At 40.6% G+C, this 21,343-nt stretch overlaps 1 protein-coding gene across 2 annotated transcripts in view; it reads right to left on the bottom strand.

The window, feature by feature from the left end:
- Positions 1-9,403, bottom strand: part of MAPK6 (mitogen-activated protein kinase 6) — a 40,791-nt gene extending 31,388 nt beyond the window's left edge. Inside the window, exon 1 of one of the 2 annotated variants that reach the window (XM_037054643.1) lies at positions 9,260-9,403. The gene's annotated coding sequence lies outside the window, so the exon portion shown is untranslated. Of the gene's footprint in view, positions 1-8,599; positions 8,753-9,259 lie in introns of those variants that run through there. The other variant, XM_037054644.1, reaches the window with a different exon arrangement.
- Between the last annotated feature and the right edge of the window lie 11,940 nt (positions 9,404-21,343).

Raw genomic sequence — 21,343 nt, 5'->3', positions numbered from 1 at the left:
GAAGACTAAATAAAACACCAATTTTTAAGTAATGATTTATCTTGCCATGCAGTTTTCATGTACTTTTACATCAATAATAATAAAACTACTACTTAACATTTAAATACTACAACTTCTTTGGCAATTCCAAAGGAAATGGTAATTAACCATGTAAAGCAGGATACATGGACATTTTTTTAAAGATTTATTTATTTTTAGAGAGAAGGGAAGGGAGGGAGAAAGAGAGTGAGAGAGTAGGAGTCACACGCCCCCTACAGGGGGCCTGGCCTGCAACCCAATGAGCCACACCAGCCAGGAGGTTACATGTACATATTTTAATTGAAATAATTTCAAGGGTTCTACTTTCTGCTTTAAAAGTACACAGTTTGAAGACATTAAAAATTATGTTATGGAATATGGCCCCAAAATTCTAATTTGAAGATATAAAGAACATATTTAGTTCATAGTTATATCACATTATGAACAATTATAAAAGCAATTCATTTCTAAACATATTTGTTTATACTATAAAGTCATAGTACTGAACAATTAAAAAAAATTTAAAGATTTTATTTATTTATTTTTAGAGCAAGGAGAAGGGAGGGAGAGAAACATCAGTGTGTGGTTGCCTCTTGTGCACCCTCTACCAGGGACCTGATCCACAACTCAGGCATATGCCCTCACGGAGAATCAAACCAGCAACCATTTGGTTCACAGGCTGGCACTCAATCCACTGAGCCACACCAGCTAAGACTGAACAATCAATTTTTGTACTATTTGAATTTTAAAAGAATACAAGGAACAAAAAAGAAGAATATAAGGAACAGCAAACTTTATTAAGAACGTATTATGTGTGAGACATTGTGCTGGGCATATACTCTTACACTAAGCCCTAACAACACTGCAAAATGGGTCATAAGATTTTTATTTTAGAAAATTTAAATAATGCATTCAAGATCATACATCAGTGAGCGAGCCAGGATTTGAACTTCAGGTTTTTAAACCAAAGCCCATGATCTTCTCTCAAGCAATAATGTAACTTTTTAATTGACAAATACAGTACACATGCACCCCCCCCAACCCTTTAAGAGTAGAATGTATGTCCGGCAAGACATTCTTCTGCACAATCAAATATAATCATCAAAATCAGGAAATTAGCCCTAGCTGCTGTGGCTCAGTGGATTGAGCACTGGCCTGTGAACCAGAACATTGCCAGTTTGATTCCCAGTCAGGGCACGCGTGCCTATGTTGCAGGCCAGATCCCTGGTTGGAGGCGTGTAACAGGCAATGGATTAATGTTTATCTCCCACTCTTTCTCCCTCCCTTGTAAAAGTAAATAAAATCTGCCCTGGCTGGTGTGGCTCAGTGGACTGAGGGTCAGCCTGAGAACCACAGGGTTGCCAGTTTGATTCCCAGTCAGGGCACATGCCTGGGTTGCAGGCCAGGTCCCCAACAAGGGGTGCATGGGAGGCAACTGCACATTGATGTTAGTCTCTCTTTCTCCCTCCCTTCCTTCCTCTCTCTAAAATAAATCAATAAAATCTTTAAAAATAAATAAATAAAATCTTTCTTTAAAAAATTTTTAAGTATCATGAAATTAATATTGGTATAGTACAACCAACTAACACTCAGATCCTGTTTAAGTTTCTGCCACTGTACCAATAATATACTCAAAAGGGGAGAAAAAGCATTCCAGAATCCCATGTTACATTAACAACTGGGTTGGCCAAAAAGTCCACTGCGTTCTTTCCATACAGTGGTTCTAGCAGTACTCAACTGTCTTTAACTTCACTCAGAAACAATTTTGTTAGACTGAATTGTGACAACTGTCATATTGGCCTGCATTTTAAAAAAAAACATCAAAACTGGCGAATTTTTGTGCAGCCATTTTAATAATGAGAATGGAAGAAAATATGCAACATTTTTGGCATATTATGCTTTATTATTTCAAAAAAGGTAAAAACACAACCAAAATGCAAAAAAAAAAAATTTGTGCAGTGTATGGAGAAGGTACTGTGACTAATCAAACGTGTCCATGTGGTTTTTAAAGTTTCTTGGTACTACTAACATGTTGGCAGCACCCCTGGTCTCTATCCAATAGCGGGATAGAGCTGACATACTCCGAATACCCAAATCAATAAAGTTACTGGTGAAAACTAAAAATGTCTTTTATTTCATGGAAAACACCATACAGACTTTTGGCCAACCCAATACAACCCTTTAGAAGTTGAAAGGAATCAACTATTTTTATACAGTCTACAAAAAGTCACTGAGCACTTGACACGTGCAAGGCACTGTTTGATGGCACAGTGGAAAATAAGACAGTTAAGATTCTTCTTCCAAAGAGTTTACACTCTAATGAAGAAGGACTACTAAGTGAACTAATAACTTCAGATTTGGCCAAGTGCTATGACTGGATAGCTGTGAAACGGCCATCTAAGGAGCTGAAACCTGAATGAGGAGAACATACCAGCACTGCTAGGACATGGGAGAAGAGCATCGCAAACAAAGGGAAGAGCAAAGACAGAACTTGGTCTTTTGAAGGAAAAGAAAAGATGCCAGTGTACCCAGAGTCTTGAGGAAAGGGAGTGGGAACTAATGTGGAGATAAGACTGAATAGGTTGAAAGAACACATGAGACAGTATTCTAAATTTCATAACTAAGAGATAATGAGAACTTTTGTGTGGTTTAATTTACATTTTTAAAAAAGATGATTCTGGTGACTGAGAAGAGAATGAACTGAGATCGGTTAAAAGCTATTTCAGTAGGCCTATGAGATGATGGTGGCTGAGACTAGGCTGGTAGAAATGAAGATGTCAAACAGGAGACAGATTCAAATAACATTTCAGAGACCAAGAAAAACTGATGATTGAGTAGATATGAGGGATAAGGGACCAAGAGGATTCAGGGATAACTCCTAGGTTCCAATTACTGAGATTGGGAAGACTAATATAGGAGAATAAAGAAGGAGAATAAAGACTAATAAAGAAGAATAATATAGGAGAAAGAATTTTATTTTGGAACTGTTCAGTCTATTAGATCATTTACATAGGTGAGTGGCAATAGGAAGCAGGTAAATGAATAATGTGTCTGGAGCTCAATCAAGAAGTCAAAACCAGAAACATAAATTGAGACTTATCCACATGAACACTGCATTTAAAACAGTAAGCTGAATGAGACAGTGTAGGGAAAGAATCTAGAAAGAGAAGGGGAAAAAGTCCAGGACTAAACTCTGGGATATGCCAATTCTTAGAGGTAGGAAGAGGACAGAAGATTCTAAAATAGTATGAGATTAAGCACAGGCCTGCAAACCAGAGGACTGTGGTTTGATTCCCAGTGAGGGCACATGCCTGGGTTGCAGGCCAGTTCCCAGCAGGGGACACACGAGAGGCAACCATACATTGATGTTTCTCTTCCTCTCTCCTTCCCTTCCCCTCTAAAGATAAGTAAAATCTTTAAAAAAATAAAATAAAATAAAATAGTATGACAAGGTATGAGGCAGGAGAAAAACAAAAACTATGTGTCTCATAAGCTAACAGAAGCAAGTAGATGGGCAGAAAATAGTGGTCAACAATACTAAATGCTGCAGCAAGATGTGGGTTTGGTAAACGTAATTCACTGGTGGGTGACCCTGACTAGAACAACTTCAGTGGCGAGATGGTGCGGGAGTAGGATGAAGAGCAAAGGAAAGTAGAAAGAGCATACAAAGACAACTCTTGAAAATTTGCTTGGAAGAAGATGAGAGAAATGAGACAATAGCTAGAGGAGAAGAATGTGGAACCAGGAGAGGGTTTGTAAGAGATTTCTGTATTCCCACTGTCCAATAAGGTAGCCAACAGCCACATATGGCTACTGAACTGAAATGTGGCTACCATATTGAACAATGTAACTCTGGGGCACATCTGCATGCTACTAAAAATGACCCAACAGAAAAAGAAAAATAAGAGAAGGAACCCAGAGCACAAGTGGAGGAATCTACAAATAATACAACATAAGTGAAGCAAGGCCCCAAATTATACTACCATAAGAAACAACAAAACCTAAAATCAGAATATATCTTAACCCTGGTTGGAATCTGAAGCATAAGCTAAATTACAGAAAGCTTTAAAATCTAAGTAGTAGGGAAAGGAAAGGTAATTCTATTTATTGAGTACCTATTAAGTGCCAGGCATGTTATAAGTAATAAATTCCCAACCACTACCTTGCAAGTCTCATTTTACAAGAGCACTGATGCCCTGAGAGGTAAAGCAGCTTCACTGAAATCATACATTTAGAGAAGGTCAAGATCTGGATACAGGCCTATCTGACTTATTTGAAAATTAGAATATCCCCACTCCATAAGGCACTAGATTAAGAACAGCTCAATGTTTCTGCACCTGGAAATAAATAACAAGTGACACACCAACCTGGTATAGCCATCTACAAGTGCCAACAAGCCTGGAGGTACCAGGCCAACAGCAAAAACTATCCCCTCGATGCTCTCCACAAGTTAATTAAGAATCACTTATTTAACAGCTATTTTTAAATGTTTTAATCCAGTGGAAAATACCTTTATTTAGACAAGAGGTACATTCTTGTAACTTAGGTTATCACTTTACTGAACATAGGAGTTATCAATCAGAAAACTGGCAATGTTTTACAATAATTATTAAAATAATACCTGAGCATCATAGAAAAGTAAGTAGAAACTTACCATCTTTCCAATTTGTAAATGAAGAAAGAAATTATTAAACTGAGCCTAATCGGCTATTAAATTGCAGCTTAGATTATTTGACATTTTCTGTGGGTATGATCATCCAGATCTGTGCTGTCCAGTATGGTAGCCACTGCTGCTATTTCAATATAAATCGAAGAAAATTAAAAATTCAGTTCCTCAGGTGCATCACCTGTCAAGTGCCCAATAGTCACCTGGGGCTAGTGGTTACTTCACTGGACAGCACAGAATCCTTTAATCATCACAGAAAATCTTGCTGGACAGTGTTAGAGCCTCAATTTTCCTTTTGACTTTTTCAGGAGGGCCAATGGAAAGGGCAACTCAAGACCTGAATTCTCCAAATCAGTCACTAATCAGCTGAGTAACTATGTATACATCGCTTAGCAGTGCTTCTAAAAATGTACATTTTGAATCACCTGCAAATCCTGTTAAAATGTAGTTTCTAATTCAGTAGGTCACAAGACAGGGTCAAGGTTCTACACTTCTAACGAACTGCCATGTGATGCCAACACTGCTGGTCCTGAAATCACACTCTGAGAACAAAAGTCTTAGATCTCTGTGCACCTTTTTCTTCAGTTGTCAAATGGTCTACCAGGACCTCTCTGTATACACCAACATTTTATAGTGTTTTGGTTGTACAGAATTAAATTCATGGAGATTCCATACTATACTCTCTGCAGAGGCAGTCTCTTTCCTAAAGTAACTGCTAGGATTCTAACAAACAGTTTTTGTGACGTCATTTTTTTCCCATGAAAAGATATACCAAATTTAAATGATCAATGGGAAAATGTTATTTGCTATACAAACTTTCAATCTCTGTACAACTTTTCTGAAGTGGATTTAAAAAGTTGGCATGTATGAAAGTCATACTTTCAAAAACTATCAGCCCTGGCTGGTGTAGCTCAGTGGATTGAGCTCAGGCCTGTGAACCAAAGGATCAAGGTTCGATTCCCAGTCAGGGCACAATGCCTGGGTTGCAGGTCAGTTCCCAGCAGGGGGCCCACGAAAGGCAACCATACATTGATATTTCTCTCCCTCTCTCCTTCCCATCCCCTCTAAAGATAAATAAATAAAAATCTTAAAACTATCAGAGTCACACCCTCTATTTTGCAAATATGCAGTTTGCGGATAAAACAAAACAAAACAAAACAAAACAAAACAATGCTGGACACAGTCTATACTGTTACCTTAAAAGCATTAGTCTCATATGAAAAGCAACTCCCTGGAAAAGGCTATTAACTACAATAACATTATTGCTGTTTTTGTAAGTCTCATGACTGTGAACCATGAAACTGATCAAAATCCCCCAAACACTAGCAGGCTGTAGAGTAACATGACTGCCCACAAAACAGGCTGAAGGAACTGACAGGAGGCAGCCAACAATGCCACCAAAAATTTGCTTTTGGTGGCATTGAAAAACACACGGTTAAAGTGGGCAACATAAACATGGAACCAGATAGCAGTCGTAGGGCTAAACATTTCATAAGGCAATACACCTCACAGTAAAAAAGCCAAGGTACCCAGTTTGTTTATAAATTCTGAAGTAGGTATGACAGCTAATTACCTATATTCTTAAAAATACATACACAGGAAGTACTTGTTTACCTCTAAGTGATAGGATGCTTTGAAAATCTATAACACATTTATATTTGTATTTTTATATTCCCTTTAGGAGGAAAAATATTTTAAAATTTATTAAAATTCCTCTACATAAATCATGCAATGTCTTCCAAAACCTCTCCAAAGATTTAATTCACATTAACAATACACTTTATTGCCCACAAAACTCTTCAAGAAAGTCACTTTGAGAAAATAGTGTACAAAGAAAAATGAGGGAATGGGGAGTTTTCTATTCTCCTTTTCAGAACAAACTGCTATTCTCAATCTTTTTCTTCTCAGTCTTATTGTAAGCCAATCTGCTAAACAGTTACTTTTTAGAATCAGTCAAAATATCTTAATACCAACTTTCATGTCCTAAATGTGGAACGCAGTACCAACATATCTTTAAAAAAGACTGATAAAAAAACAGTGACTATAACAATACCTATTTCAAGTTATCTTCATTAAAACAGAAAACTCATACAGATCAGGAGAAAGCACTACGTATAAATTCCACCAGAATGAAAAGCTCATGTTTACATGAACTATTTTCTACCTTTACCACTCACCCATTTAAACTAATTTTTACATATTATAAAGATAACTCTTACCTCACCAATGAAAACAAAATGTTAATTTCTACCCACACCATAAAGGTACTATCTGTCCTTTGTAAATAATCTGTAACAAGTCTCTCTCAATTCGGATCAAACATTTACTTTTAGGAACTGACCAGCCAATTTTACCTTTCCTGTCAACAAACATTATAAAATTCCACCTGTAGGATACACAATCTTTTAAAAATGCAATTTAAGAAGCCTTTTTTTTTTAGAGAAATTGCAGTTACTCCTGAGAGAGAGAACTGTAATATAGACAGAAACATTTTAGCCTATCATTTAAAAAAATACAGAGTATAAAAAAAAAAGGCCACGTAGCAGTCCGTGGGCAGGATGAGTCATCATCACCAACTCAAGACTTGCAGCACTTCAAGCTTCCTCCTACCCGACCCCATCCCCTTCAGCAATGTACCCTGAGTCAGCAAACCTTACCATTTTGTCAGTTATGAATTCTCACGATTCTTAAATGAACTTATGCAAAACACTGAAACACATTTAGTACTAGCACTTGTCATTAGAACATGTGTTTTTCTATTGCAAAATTAACTGATCTTCAAATCAATCTTCTCTAGATTCTTAATTACAGATAGTAGTCAAAAGCTACTTTTAATCCTCCTTTGCAAACAAGTGAACTCCAAATTATGATGATATATAAAAATTTTATAAACAATTCTCCTTTTCCCAGAAGTTTTTTGTTTTTCTTTTTCCCCAGAATAGTAATGATCTAGAATAGATGATAAAACATATCCTGCTCAAATCTGGCACTTCCTAGATGATAGCAATTACTGAATTTAGAACACCAATAAGCAATTTTACAAGTTTCATAAGTCAATACTCACTAAGTGATGTAGCATACATGTGTATGGGACTTCACATGTGTAGCATACATGTGAAAGGACTTCACACATCTTGGCACATAGCAAGCCACATAAACACGTTGGAGCTGTGTGCCAAAAATACATAAAGTTTCTTCCAACCAATTCAAAATTATTTTTCAGATATTAAAAATCTGACATTTCTAAGAGAAATGTAGAGGCAATTCCCTCTTTGGATACTACATTCATCTAGTCAAATTACTCTTCCCATCTCACTTTCCCAGCGTTGAAGAGAAGCTGTATCCAATCAGAACTTAAAAAAATAAGGCAAAAGAATCAAGCAATCAGAAAATCACTCTGAAGCTGTTTAGGCTTCATTTTGTCCCTTGTTAGCTTTCCTCCTCAACAAATCATCTTGTATGTATTTAAAAACAAAGTTAATACTGAGTCTGACTTTTAAGGGCATTTTTAGCATTGAAGGAAAGAACACGAATTTTGCTGCAAATGCAGTAGGCTTCCAATTCCACATTACCAGTTCCCTTCACTGGACTTTTTCCACTGAGCAAGCAAAAGAAAAAACAGAAAAGGAATCAAAAAGATCCTGCTTCACAGAGCTCCCACCTAACACCTGAATCAGTCCTGTCTCATTACTAAAACCAGGAACAAAAGACGGCCAACACATTTCTACTTTTCGGCGCACCTCACCAAATCAGATAAAAAACCACAGCGAAGACCCTTTTTAGTGAATGAGAAAAATCAAGTATAAAACAAGTTTTTTCATTTGGATACTTTCACAGACCACCACTGAACACCCCGAAAGCAGCTAAGGAAAGGCTGCAGTAGAAGAGGGTAGGAAATTAAGAATTCCGACTCACGAGTTTTCTGTATTTCATTTATGGCTAGACTCAAAACTTGGGCAGAGGACTTCAGGGCTCCGAGACGAGCCGGTTAAGTGGTGCGTGCTACGCAATTTGCCGAGTGCACTGGAGACTTTGCCCGGAGTCAGCTGAGGCCGACTCACTGGAATGGGATGGGGGAGGAGACGCGGGAGCATTTCGACAGGCAGCGTGCCAGAAAGGCGAGACTCCGCGCCACCTCAGGCTCTCCGGGACGCCCCTCCCAGCCGCCACCCCTAACTCTCAGCCGGGCTGGGCTTCGAACCCGTGGACCACAGAGCGGGCGGAGGTGCCGCAGCCAGCAAGCGGGGCTCCAGGAAAGGCGGGCGCGGCCCAGACCTGCTGCCGGCGAGGGGCGTGCCGGGTGGGAGGGGCGCGCCATCCGCTTTGCCGGCCCCACGCGGGGACCCCGGCCCGCCGGCTCGCGCGGGGACACGCAGGCCAGGCCCAAGCTGGTGAGCCGGCAGGCGGGCAGGGGGCGGGTGAGAGATGGAACAAAAGCGCCTTTGTTGAGCGGCGGCCGCCAGAGGGTCACATACAATGGAGGAGGGAGCCGGCTCTGCCGTCGCCGGGCCCGCCGCGGCGCCCTCCCGAGCCGCCCTGCCGGCGCGCCCAACACACGTACACACAGACACTCACGGGACTTCTCCGACTCATCGAGGGAGTGTGGGGCCCACAGACAGCCCCCAATGTCGGCTCCGGTCTCCGGCTGTGCTGGCGGCAGCGGAGTCTCCGAGGCTCTCGCTTTGCCGCAGTCGCCGCCATGTAACCCCGACCCGCGAGAGAGGGCGAGGGAGAGGGGCGGGGGCTCCCGGCGCCACGCCCCCACACGTCACAGGCTCACTCCACGAGTTCCCCCGCCCCCGTCTGCACGCGCTGGAATTTCCAACGCCCGTGACTGGTCGCCCGCTGAGGGGGGCGGGGGCGGCTACAGGCACGCGGGCTCATCAGCTGCCTCAGTGCGCTGGGCCGAGGCGGCAGGGAAGCGGACAAACAGCCCACTCCTGTTTTCCCCGGCACTAGAGCACAAAGTGCCAAACCCCTTATGACCATCTGCTGTGCACCTACTACATGCAAGGCACAGGGCATCCAAGAGGACTAGGCCTTCATCTCTGTCCCTAGGATGGGCCAGGGAATGAGAAGGCTGAACCTGAAGATGGATTGACCAGAAGACAACAGCCCACTTACAAGACAAACATGTTAGAGGCCAAGTGATAAGAGGGCCAATACTTCTGCATGAGGGTATGGAGGAAGGCTTCTAAGGAAGGTCCTCACTGGTGACCATTAAGCTGGATCAAAAGGAACCGATATAACCTGATGAGGTGAGGGGAGGGTGTTCCTGGGATGGAACTCTGTGCGCAAAGATGAGGCAGGGAGCACCTGGCTTGTTGCAGGAACTTGAGCTAGGACAATTTGACAGTGTAGAATTTGGGAAGAGGTGTACTGGAAAATGTGGATTAGTGCCTTCTTAGGCCCACTTAGATGAAAAGCAAGCTTATTTTATCATGGCTTATTGAGTCCAAGGAGACTTTCCAGTTTTTATGTGAAATTTATGTAGATATTTATGAAATTAGCGGCGCAGGTCAACATAGTTTTTCAGTGATTTAGTCACCATTCCTGAATGAGAACCAAAAGTTTGGCAGCCCTTATCCATTCTTATGCCAATCTTCAAGCTTCAAACGTGAGGCAAAGATCACTTCAAAGATAACATAGTATCTTGAAGTGAAGTTGTTAAGATGGAGCTTAAATATTTTATATTTTTTATATTTAAAACAATACCATCTGAACACCAAGTGTGATGAGATGGTGAATAGATAAAACCGGGAGAAAGGGGAGGCTTTTTCCAACCCCAAGATTTCTGATTTTGTGGATGCAGCCTCTCTGTCACAAGAGCTCTTTTCCTGCTACCACTATGCATCACCCATTTCTGCCCCTGCTCTGGGCTTCCCTCTGATTCCTGAGACACCTCTCCTCCCTTATCCATCCATCAATGTTGGATTACCAGGAGGAAGCAAGGAGGAGAATAAATACTGTGACTTTCCTCAGTATTTATTCCTCAAGGAGCTTAAAGTGTAGCGTCAGCTCCTGACTTCCAACAAAGACCACCAAAATAACCTGTTGATCATGCAAAGCCTTGATCTTATTGCTGATCTTACACAGCAATAAGAAAGACCACAATGTTGACAGTCTTAGCAATGTTTCAAAGAGGGAGGTCAAGAGTAAATCAAAAGATTTGAAGGATCTGGTTTAAGATGGTTCTTTCAGTGAAAAAGCATGGCTAAATTTACAACATAATCATTTAGGATGAATGGACATAGGGAAGAGACAGTCTTGAAGCAAGCCTAGACGAGTAAACAGCTGTTTGATAAACCCAATAGAGTAATCTGTTTGAGGAGGGGACTGTTTACCCTCATAAAGTGGAGGTCAGTTAGTAGTCTTGTTCAGAAAAATGGACTTCGAGGAAGTTCCGGAAACTGCAATTAAGTTATTTGCAACTTCTCTTGGGCAAGAATTTCTTGAAATGAATGTTTTTGCAGACAGTTGCATGGTAAGATATGCAGTTAGTCTTAGTTTTTGATCCTATTGTGTGGCATTCAGTTCTCAGTAATTTTCCACAAATTCATAAGTGAATAATGAATTCATTTTGGTGAGTTATGACCAGCATTTTCTTCTTAAAGAAATAGAACAAAAAAGTGGAGAGTAACAAAAGGTAAACATTGTTTTGCAGAACTTTTGTTTCAATCATGTACCATATTTCAACAACTCTACAATGTCATCAATTGTGATACGTCATTATTTTATATACTATTGAGAAAGTGAATACCCTATCAAAATATGATAACCTATTGTTACACCCTGGTTTCAGCAATATTAAAATGGAGGAAGTAGTTCTTAAAATTGATGAAACATAAGGTATAATAAGTGTGCCAGTTGGATCAAAATGTATTTCTGTTGCTCATTATTGCTATGAGCTATGCTATTGTTAGAAGAGTTTAAAAGCCCTGTTTTAGTGGAAGAATGAAGGAGAGGAACAGGTAAGTACACCATAAAACAGCTTGAGATGAGTGCTTCCTGAGCAGAGATACAAATTACTTGTTGGAAGGACAATTGATGACAACTGGAGACATTAGGAAATGTTAGATTGAGAGAATATTTGAGCTGGGCTTTATTTCATTAGAACATATCAGGAAAAAACCATTTGTGGATGAGAGAGCAGAGTGCATAAAGGAATAAATGTGCAGGGCACATTTTGGAAAGTGGGGCAAGTCTGACAGGCCCAGAGAATGAAGACAAGTTAGCACCAGATTGAGAAGGCCTTGATTGGATGCTGGAACTTTTGAATTTATGCTAAAGGTAGTAGAAGAGGAATTTAGATGATACAACTAGTTTTTTAGAACAATAATTCTGGCATGAATGGGAGGGAGAGATTAGATGAGCAGGAGGTTGGCGACAGGGAGAGGGTTAGAGAGTTTGGTGTTTTTTTGCTACCCTGCATCCAGTCTACTTTACTCTGGTAACAGTACTCTTACATCTTTTAAGGACCCACCTATTCCTTTTTCCAGTAGTCCCTCCTTATCCACGATTTTACTTTCCATGACTTCAGTTACCTGTGGTCAATCATGGCTCAAAAATATTAGATGGAAATTCCAGAACTAAACATTCATAAGTTTTAAATTTTGCACTGTTCTGAGTAGCATGGCGAAATCTCAAACCATCCTGCTCCATCCCACCTGGTCTGTCGGCCATCACTTTTCCCCTGTGTAAGTGCTGTATATGCTACCAGCTACGCACACTTTAGTCATCTAGGTTACCAGATGGACTGTGGAGGTATCACAATGCTTATGTTCAGGTAACACGATTTTACAAAATAATGGCCCAAAAGCCATTCACATAACTTTTATTATACTATATTATTATACTAGTTCTATTTTTCTGGCTGTTAATCTCTTATTGTACCTAATTTATGAATTAAACTATGATAGGTATGTATAAGAAAAACAGTTAAAAAAAGAAAAGAAAAAACACAGTATATTTAGGGTTCAGTATTATCTGTGGTTTCAAACATCCATGAGGGATCTTGGAATGTGTCCCCTACAGGTGAGGGGGGCTACTTTTAAACTACAAAATTAGAATTGTGTCATTTGGGTGATTTCATGTGGGAGTTAAACGCTCTTATATTTGTATTTTAAACTGGCATTGTACAATGTAAAAACTAATTATAAAATTCATGCTTAATAACATATTTTTTAAATTCTCCTGGGGGATGGGCAGGGGAGAGCAATGGGGTAAAATTGGGACAACTGTAATAGAACAACAATGGAATAAATAAATAAAAATTTTTATTTCTCCTTATTTAGAATGATATTAAACAGTTATCATAGTTAACTATCTAAATTTATAACACCATGACATGTCAAGAGGAAGAGACCAGAAGAAAGGAAAAAAGATTTATATTTTAATTATTAAATTATATATTTATATTATATATAAATATATTTTATATTTAATTCTTTAACTGCATTTTTTCCTACTTTTTGAACAAGTGGCCCCAGGAATTATGACTCTTTGAACCCTCACCCCCCAAAAGAATCCCAAGAGCCCTACTCTGAAGAAGGTACTCAGGGAAGACTTCCCATGCGTCCTCATCCCCCTCACTGACAGGGCTAGGGTGGGAGAGGTGAGAGAGTGAATCCGTTTCCACCCTGTGGATGAGGTGTCCAAGGCCACAGCGCCCGGTTGCCCACACTCAGGAGCAGCATTTCCTATCATAAATACACTGGCTTCATTACTCATGGAGGTAGGAAGTGGGGGGAGGAAGGAAGACCTTGTTCTGCTGCTGGAGCACATTTTCCCATAGAAACAATGTTGTGGGTCACAGCTCTCATCCTCGGGTGGTCCAGCTGCGTGTGTGCTACGTGGACTTCTAAGAGTTGGCCTGAGAAATAACCAGCATTTGTCACATTGTTTCTCTGGGGAAAATGTGTTTTCAGTTTCTAACTGAAAAGGGCAAGTTAGAAATCAATTTTTTGGAGTATAACTCAGTCATACAGGGACTCTGTACATTCCTAGCTCAGAAATTCTGAGACCATATTGAAGAATGGTATCTGTAAAACTCAAGTAAATGACTAAACATTAATGACAAGGCTATTAAAAGTCATAGCTTGCCCCGGCTGGTGTGGCTGAATGGATTGAGTGCCAGCTTGTGAACCAAAAGGTCATAGATTCGATTCCCTGTCAGGGCACATGCCTGGGTTGTAGGCCAGGTCCCCATTAGAGGGCATGTGAGAGGCAACTGCACAAAGAAGGACAACAAATTAAAAAACAAAAAAACAATCAGAACTGACAGAAAATTGAACTATATGGAAGTTCGAAAACCAAGGAGTTAAAGAAGAAACACTCACCCAGACCAGTAGGAGGGGTGGAGACAGGCAGTCGGGCAGAGAGGACTTGCAGCAAGGTGGTGGCTGGAGGATCGAGTGGCCCCACATTCACATGTGGATAAACCAGGAGGAACAACTGGGAAACAAGATAGACTGTGCAACCCAGAGTTCCAGCGCAGAGAAATAAAGCCTGAAAGCCACTGACTGAAAACACCTGTGGGGGTTGCGGGGGTGGGAGAAATACCCAGCCTTACAGGAGAGTTCGTTGGAGAAACCCACAGGGTCCTAGAACATACACAAAACCACCCACTTGGAAATCAGCACCAGAAGAGCCCAATTTGATTGTGGGTAGTGGGGGAAGTGACTGAAAATCAGCAGAGAGTGGAGTAAGCGGCATTGTTCCCTCTTGGACCTCTGCCCCTCACTACATAACAGGCACACTGAGAAAAAAAAATGCCCCAAATGAAAGATCAAAGCGCCAAAAGTAGAACTAAGTGATGAAGAGATAGCCAACCTATCAGATGTACAGTTCAAAACACCGGTAATCAGGATGCTCACAGAATTGGTTGAATATGGTCACAAATTAGAGGAAAGAAGAAAGGCTATGCTAAATGAAATAAAGGAAAATGTACAGGGAACCAACAGTCACAGAAAGGAAATGTTTTCCTTTCCTTCCTTTCCTTTTCGGAAGGAAACATTTGAATCATAGGGATGCCAGAAGGAGAAGAGAAAGAGCAAGACATTGAAAACTTATTTGAAAACATAATGAAGGAGAACTTCCTTAATCTGGCAAAGGAAATAGACTTCCAGGAAGTCCAGGCAGCTCAGAGAGTCCCAAAGAAGTTGGACCCAAGGAGGAACACACCAAGCCACATCATAATTACATTACAATCTTAGATAATTATATTATCTAAGATTAAAGATAAAGAGAGTATCTTAAAAGAGCAAGAGAAAAGGAGGGAGTTACCTGCAAAGGAATTCCTATGAGACTATCAGCTGATTTCTCAAAAGAAACCTTACAGGCAAAAGGGGCTGGAAAGAAGTATTCAAAGTCATGAAAGGCAGGACCTACATCCAAGATTACTCTGTCCAGCAAAGCTATCATTTAAAATGGAAGGGCAGATAAAGTGCTTCCCAGATAAGGTTAAGTTAAAGGAATTTATCATCACCAAGTCCTTATCATATGAAATGTTAAAGGGATTGATCTAAGAAAAAGAAGATAAAAAATATGAGCAGTAAAATGACAACAAACTCACAGTTATTAACAACTAAACCTAAAACAAACAAAAAATGAACTAAGCAAACAGGTAGAACAGGAACAGAATTAAGAAATAGAGATCACATGGAGGGTTATCAGTGGGGGAGTGGGAGGGGGGAAAGGTACAGAGAATAACATAAAGGATAGATAGAAAATAGACAGGTGATGGTTAAGAATAGTATAGGAAATGTAGAAGCCAAAGAACTTATATGTATGACCTGTGGACATGAACTAAAGGAGAGGAATGTGGGTGGGAGGGTGTGTGCAGGGTAGAGGGGAATAAAGGGGGGGGATGGGACAACTATAATAGCATAATCAATAAAATATATTTTTTAAAAAGAAATAAAATTTTTTAAGTAATAACTTCACATTATCCTCTGGGTGGTATGAGGAGTCCAGTCCTTCAGATTTATAGCTTGAAGAATTTGATTGTAGGTTTACCAGGGTTGAATGGTCTCTGACCACCAACACCCACCACCAAACCCCAGAGATTGTGCACTGTAAACCACATGCTAATCCACTTAGTACACAAGAAAAGCTGTGCTGAATTGAGCTAAAGATTCATCCAGTCTGGTAATTTCTGACGATGATAGAGAACTTCGATGTTTACTCGTTGTAAGCTCTAGTGTTGAGCTCAGTGCCTGAATATAGTGTCCTTTCAATAAATGTTTGCTGAAAATAAAGTGGCTTTGAATATTGCTATTGACCCCTATGACTTCAGAAAGGTGAGTAAAGATTTCCTCCAAATATTCACTTGTCTGAAATGTATGATAATCTCCTTAAATTATTTCCATTGCCCTTTCTATGATCTAGTGTATCTACTACATTCATTTTTTAAGTTTTGGGGCAGAATTATCTGAATGATTCCAGGTACAGCTTAATTACCATTTTGTCAAATATAGAACAAAACAATTGGGTCAAAAGCTTTCAGTATTTGTTTTAAATTTATTTTTAGAGAGAGGGAAAAGAACATCCATGTGTGAGAGAAGTACAAGCCCCCAACCTGGGGACCCGGCTGGGAATTGAACTGGCAACCTTTCGATTTGTAAGATGACACTCAACCCACTAAGCCATACCAGTCAGGGCAAAAATCTTTCAGCCTTTCCTACTATGTTCTTAGCAATAACAATGCCCAGCATTTTATTGTTATGTGCCTTTAGGAAACAACAATAACTTGTGGTTTCTTTCTTGGACTAAAACATAGTCCAAGCTCTTTGTTCTTTTAAGTGCACTTCAGACTAACAATCCTAAATGCATTATCCAAAATCAGTACAGAATAAAACTCATTTGCCATATTTTGTCCATTCGTATAGCTTTGTACAATTATCTTCAATTCAGATCCATCTGCTTTGCGTTTACTGCTCTGGACATCTCAGCCCAGTGACTTTTCTACGAGCCCACTATCAGACAGTCCATGGAAGTTTTAAATAAGACAAATTCCCCAGCAGTAACCCTTGAGGGCTCCACTCTGAAAGTGAAAGAATCCATGTGGTATTCCGGCATGAATGATAGCAGACCTGAGCCAGCCTGGCCCCAGCTCTGCCACTTACTAGTTAGTTGTTCGACTCCAGACAAGTCATTTAATCTTATCTTTTAAATGGTATAAATAACACCTGCCTCACTTCTTTGGCAGGATTGTTCGAGGGATTACATGAGATAATGTATGTGAAAGCACTCTGAAAATGCTAAATGACTATACCGTATAAATAAAAGGGGCATTATTAACACCTGCATCCAGAAACTTGACTGTTTAAACCATGGTATCCTGAAGTTAAACCAGCTTTCTCTTCTTGCATTCAATTCATTCCACAGATATTCTCTAAGTGCCTTTATCCAACATAGAACTTTCTCCCCACTTTCTTGGTAACTTAGCTGGGTAGGGCGTGAATCAATGTTTAATGCATGAATTGGTAGAAACTTTTAAAAAAGTGCAGCATTCCCTGATTCCATATTTATTCCTCAAAGAAATGTGGTCAAACAGTGGAGCTTGAGACATGCTCAGGCCTGTTAGTGCAAAGTACAAGGCCTGAATCTCTCCACAGAAGCCGGAGCGCCGCCTTCTACTCCCAGCCTAGGAGAGACAGAAGGGCAAGTCCAGAGGCGGCATGGCTGAGGAGACAGCAAGGAAGGGTGAGGAGTAACTGTATGTAACCTCTCAGACCCCAGCCACCATGGTTATAATAAATAGGTTTACTTACATGACAGCAGCTTAAGGCAATCTCCTTTAATTTAGCCTGTGGTTCATTCATCAAAGAAAAATGTCTTCCATTTGTAGAAGCCTCTGGTGAAGGTTTAGCGACACTGTTCCAAAGGAAAAATAAAAGGCAAACAATTCTTTGGGGAGAGGGAAAAAGAAAATTTTAAACCATGATTTAGCTATACATCAGATTATGAAGGAGAGGAAAAGAGATTAAAATGGTTCTTTCCCTCCTCCCTCTATGACTCAGAAATCAACTTTAAAAAATAATGTTCATTCCAGTACGGGGAAGTTGAACAAAGACTCACATCTCCACATTGCAACTTCCGTGATGGCCTGGGAGAGGAAGGAAACAAAAGGCAGAGGGAGATACGGAATAGCTATTAAAGATAATCTGGGCCCTGGCTGGTGTGGTTCAGTTGGTTGGGCTTCATCCTGCAAAGCAAAAGGTTGCTGGTTGGATTCCCGAGTCAGAACACGTGCCTGGGATGCAGGCTCAGTGCCCTGGGGGGTGTGAGAGGCAGCCAATCAGGTGTTCTTCTCATTAGTGTTTCTCTCCCTCCCTCCCCCTCTCTGGAATAAACAAACAAACAAACAAATTTAAAAAGTAGATAATCTGGAAAAGACTATCTACTCAGAAATGGTGAGATGAAATTGAAGGCCAGTCTACCTGTGATGAAATAGGTATTTTCTGTTCTTGTCCTATTCTGAGCTATATTGCATAAGCAAGAATGAAGCCTAAACTTGCCTTTTCAGTCTTATCTCCTCCAAATTCTCCTGGTGATCCATATTTTACTCACTCAGATGAATTCTCATCTTTCAACATCACACTCCTTTATACCAGCAACAGGAGGCTCCTTTTAAGGTGTTTCCTTTGTCACAATTTAAGTATGTTCATTTAAAACAAAAGCTACTTATTTTGAAAGAGTTTCAAGCTTACAAAAAAGTTGCACACGTAGCATAACGAACTTGTTGGTTTTTATCTGTACAATTTGAGAGTAAGTTGATAACATGATATCTGCGGTGGACATTGAGATGCATTGACTGGCTGCCCTGTAAGGAAGGACTTGTCTCCCAGATGTGGGGACTGTGGTCAGCACACAGCTGTCAGTTTCCATTTCCCTCCTGGTTTCCCACTCTGCCTCTTCTGCAGAGAGCCACATTGCCTGAGGACAGGCCCCTTTTCCGGGTGACCGAAATCCAGTGACTGATCACAGCAAGGATAGAAAGGCCTGGCTGTTTCAGCCCTGTGCAGCACGACTTCCACGGGCCAGTTCTGCTCAAGAGCTCTCACTGCGGTCAGCTGAGGCTATCAGCCTGCCTCTCAGATCGGCTTCTTCCTCTGTCCAATACTCCTTCTTTTCCCACCCATCCACAGATACTGATTCCAAGAGCTCTACCAAATAATTACCCTGAACACGAAGTCTACCTGAGTCTGCTTCCTGGAAAACCCAAACTGCCTCAGTTGGAGCAAGGAGAAGCCCGAGAGAACAGTTAACTGGAAGGGTTTTTCAAGCTGGATCACAAATACCCAGCTGATAGGAGGACTTCGCCACTGGTGACAGGCGGGGTGCAGATAGCCCCGTTCACAGGGTGCCAGCCAGTTATGAAAACTTTCACCAGTGGTGAGCTGAGATAGTTCACTAGTGAAGAAATGTATTAGCAGGAACAATATATGATGAAAATAGTAACTATAACAACAATGGGATTGGATGATTTTTGCTTAGTTCTCTTGAAGCTCTAGGAAAAGAAAACAAAAAGCTAAGAGAGAGACTACCAGGGACCTGAAAACCAAGTGTGAGAGCTAGAGGGTCTCCGGTAGCATATAAAGAGGCTTTGTTACCTGTGGTGAGAGGGCGGAGAAAACCAAACTAGATATTTAATGCACAGATTGCCGAAAAAGTTACTTTGACACAGAAATTCCACTCTTAAGGTATATACCCAAGAGAAATAAAAACGTATGCCTACAGAAAAATTTGTACACTTCTATTTATAACAGCATTATTCACAATAGCCAAAAAGTGGAAAAATCCAGATGTCTATCAACTGATAATGGATAAATGAAATGTGTTAAATCCATCCAATGGAATACTATTTGGCTATAAAAAGGAATGAGACTCTGATGCATGCTACAACATGGATGAACCTTGAAAACATTATGCTAATGTTTTCATGAGAGAAGACCATCATAGGAGGCCACATAAAGTATGGTTCCATTTATACATGCCCAGCATAGGCAACTCTGTAGAGGCATACAGTAAAGCAGTCATTTCCAGGGCTGTCGGTAGGGGAGGATAAGGAGTGACCGCTAACTGGCACAGGGGTACATTTTGGGTTGATGAAAATATTCTGAAATAGATCATGGTGATGGTTGCACAACTTTGTGAACACTCTAAAAAACACTGAGTTGTACACTTCAAAATGCTGAATTTTATGTATGTGAATGCTATCTCAATTTTTTAAAAAGAACTCACAGCAGTGGGCATGCTGGTGTGGATATACTCTGTAGAGCCAGAAAACTCACCAGATGACTGGTCCACAGGAGGACCTAGAGGGTACGCCACCTACCAAAGCAATAACAACGTTTTGGTGGGCCCTGGCTGGTGAGGCTCAGTGAACTGAACACCACCCTGTGAACTGAGAGGTCACTGGTTTGATTCCCAGTCAGAGCACATACCTGGGTGGTAGATCAGGTCCCGGTTAGGGGGTATGCAAGATGCAACCGATTGATGTTTCTCTTGAACATCAATGTTTCTCTCCCTCTCTTTCTCCCTTCATTCCCTTTTCTGTAAAAAAGAAAGGAATGAATTGGTGAGAGGGCACCTGCATCACTATGAAGGTCAGTGGTGGCTCGCTTTTACAGGCTGGATGTGTGGTAGGAGATGCCATTGTAAAGCAGCGGAGATCATACAATCCAGAAGTAATTGAGCCAGATGACATCATGCACCTGTCAGAAACAATGTGGACATAATTATGATGAGTGGCAAGATCAAAGTGCCAACCAGGGGTACCTGCCCTGCAGGGCATTATGGAGATAGTTAATAAAACATGGTACCACTTAGCCCTGGCAGGGTGGTTGGACCACTATCCCAACCACCAAAATGTGGGTTTGTTGCCTGGCCGGGGCACATGCCTGGGTTGCAGGGTGTATGCTAGAGGCAACCAATTGATGCTTTCTGTCTCTCCTCCTCCTCTCTCTAAAATCAGTAATAAAAAAATATCCTCAGATGAGGATTTAAAAAAAACATAGTGTCACTTGATGAAAAATAGATGGACAACCTATAAGGGTACAGGGTGAAGAAAACAGGGTGAAGAGAATGGAACTATTTGGGAGCAAAGCTTTCGTATACTTTTGAAATTAAATTGATGTTATTCTGAACTAGATTGTTAAGAATTAATAGTTAATTCACACATATAAAGAACTGACAAGGGAATTAAAATGGTACATTGGAAAATATCTTTGCCTTGGCCGGTGTGGTTCAGTTGGTTGGAGTGTCATCCAATAACCAAAAGGTTGTGGGTTCGGTCCCCAGTCGGGACACATACCTAGGTTGCATGTTCCATCCCCACCCAATCCAAGTGCATAAGGGAGGCAACTAATCGATGTTTCTGTCTTGCATCAATATCTTTCTTTCTATTCCTTCCTCTCTAAAAGCAATCTTTAGCGAGGATTAAAATAATTTTAAGGAAAATATCTTTCTAATACAAAAGAAGGCAACAATATAGAAATAGAAGAACAAAAGGATATGGCATATAGAAAAGAAAGCAAAATGGCAGATGTAAATTCCTCACGCATAAAATGACTCAGCCAGTTGATTCTGCCTCTGTCCCTGACCACACTACTGGCACAATGGATAAGCAAATAGAGTAGCCATAATAGAAGAGAC

Source organism: Sturnira hondurensis, unplaced genomic scaffold (genome assembly GCF_014824575.4).
Source record: "Sturnira hondurensis isolate 20B ecotype Veracruz unplaced genomic scaffold, ASM1482457v3 Scaffold0008196, whole genome shotgun sequence".
NCBI classification, from domain to species: domain Eukaryota; kingdom Metazoa; phylum Chordata; class Mammalia; order Chiroptera; family Phyllostomidae; genus Sturnira; species Sturnira hondurensis.
Note: the sequence above shows the minus strand (reverse complement) of the source record. Positions and strands in the feature narration are given on the sequence as shown.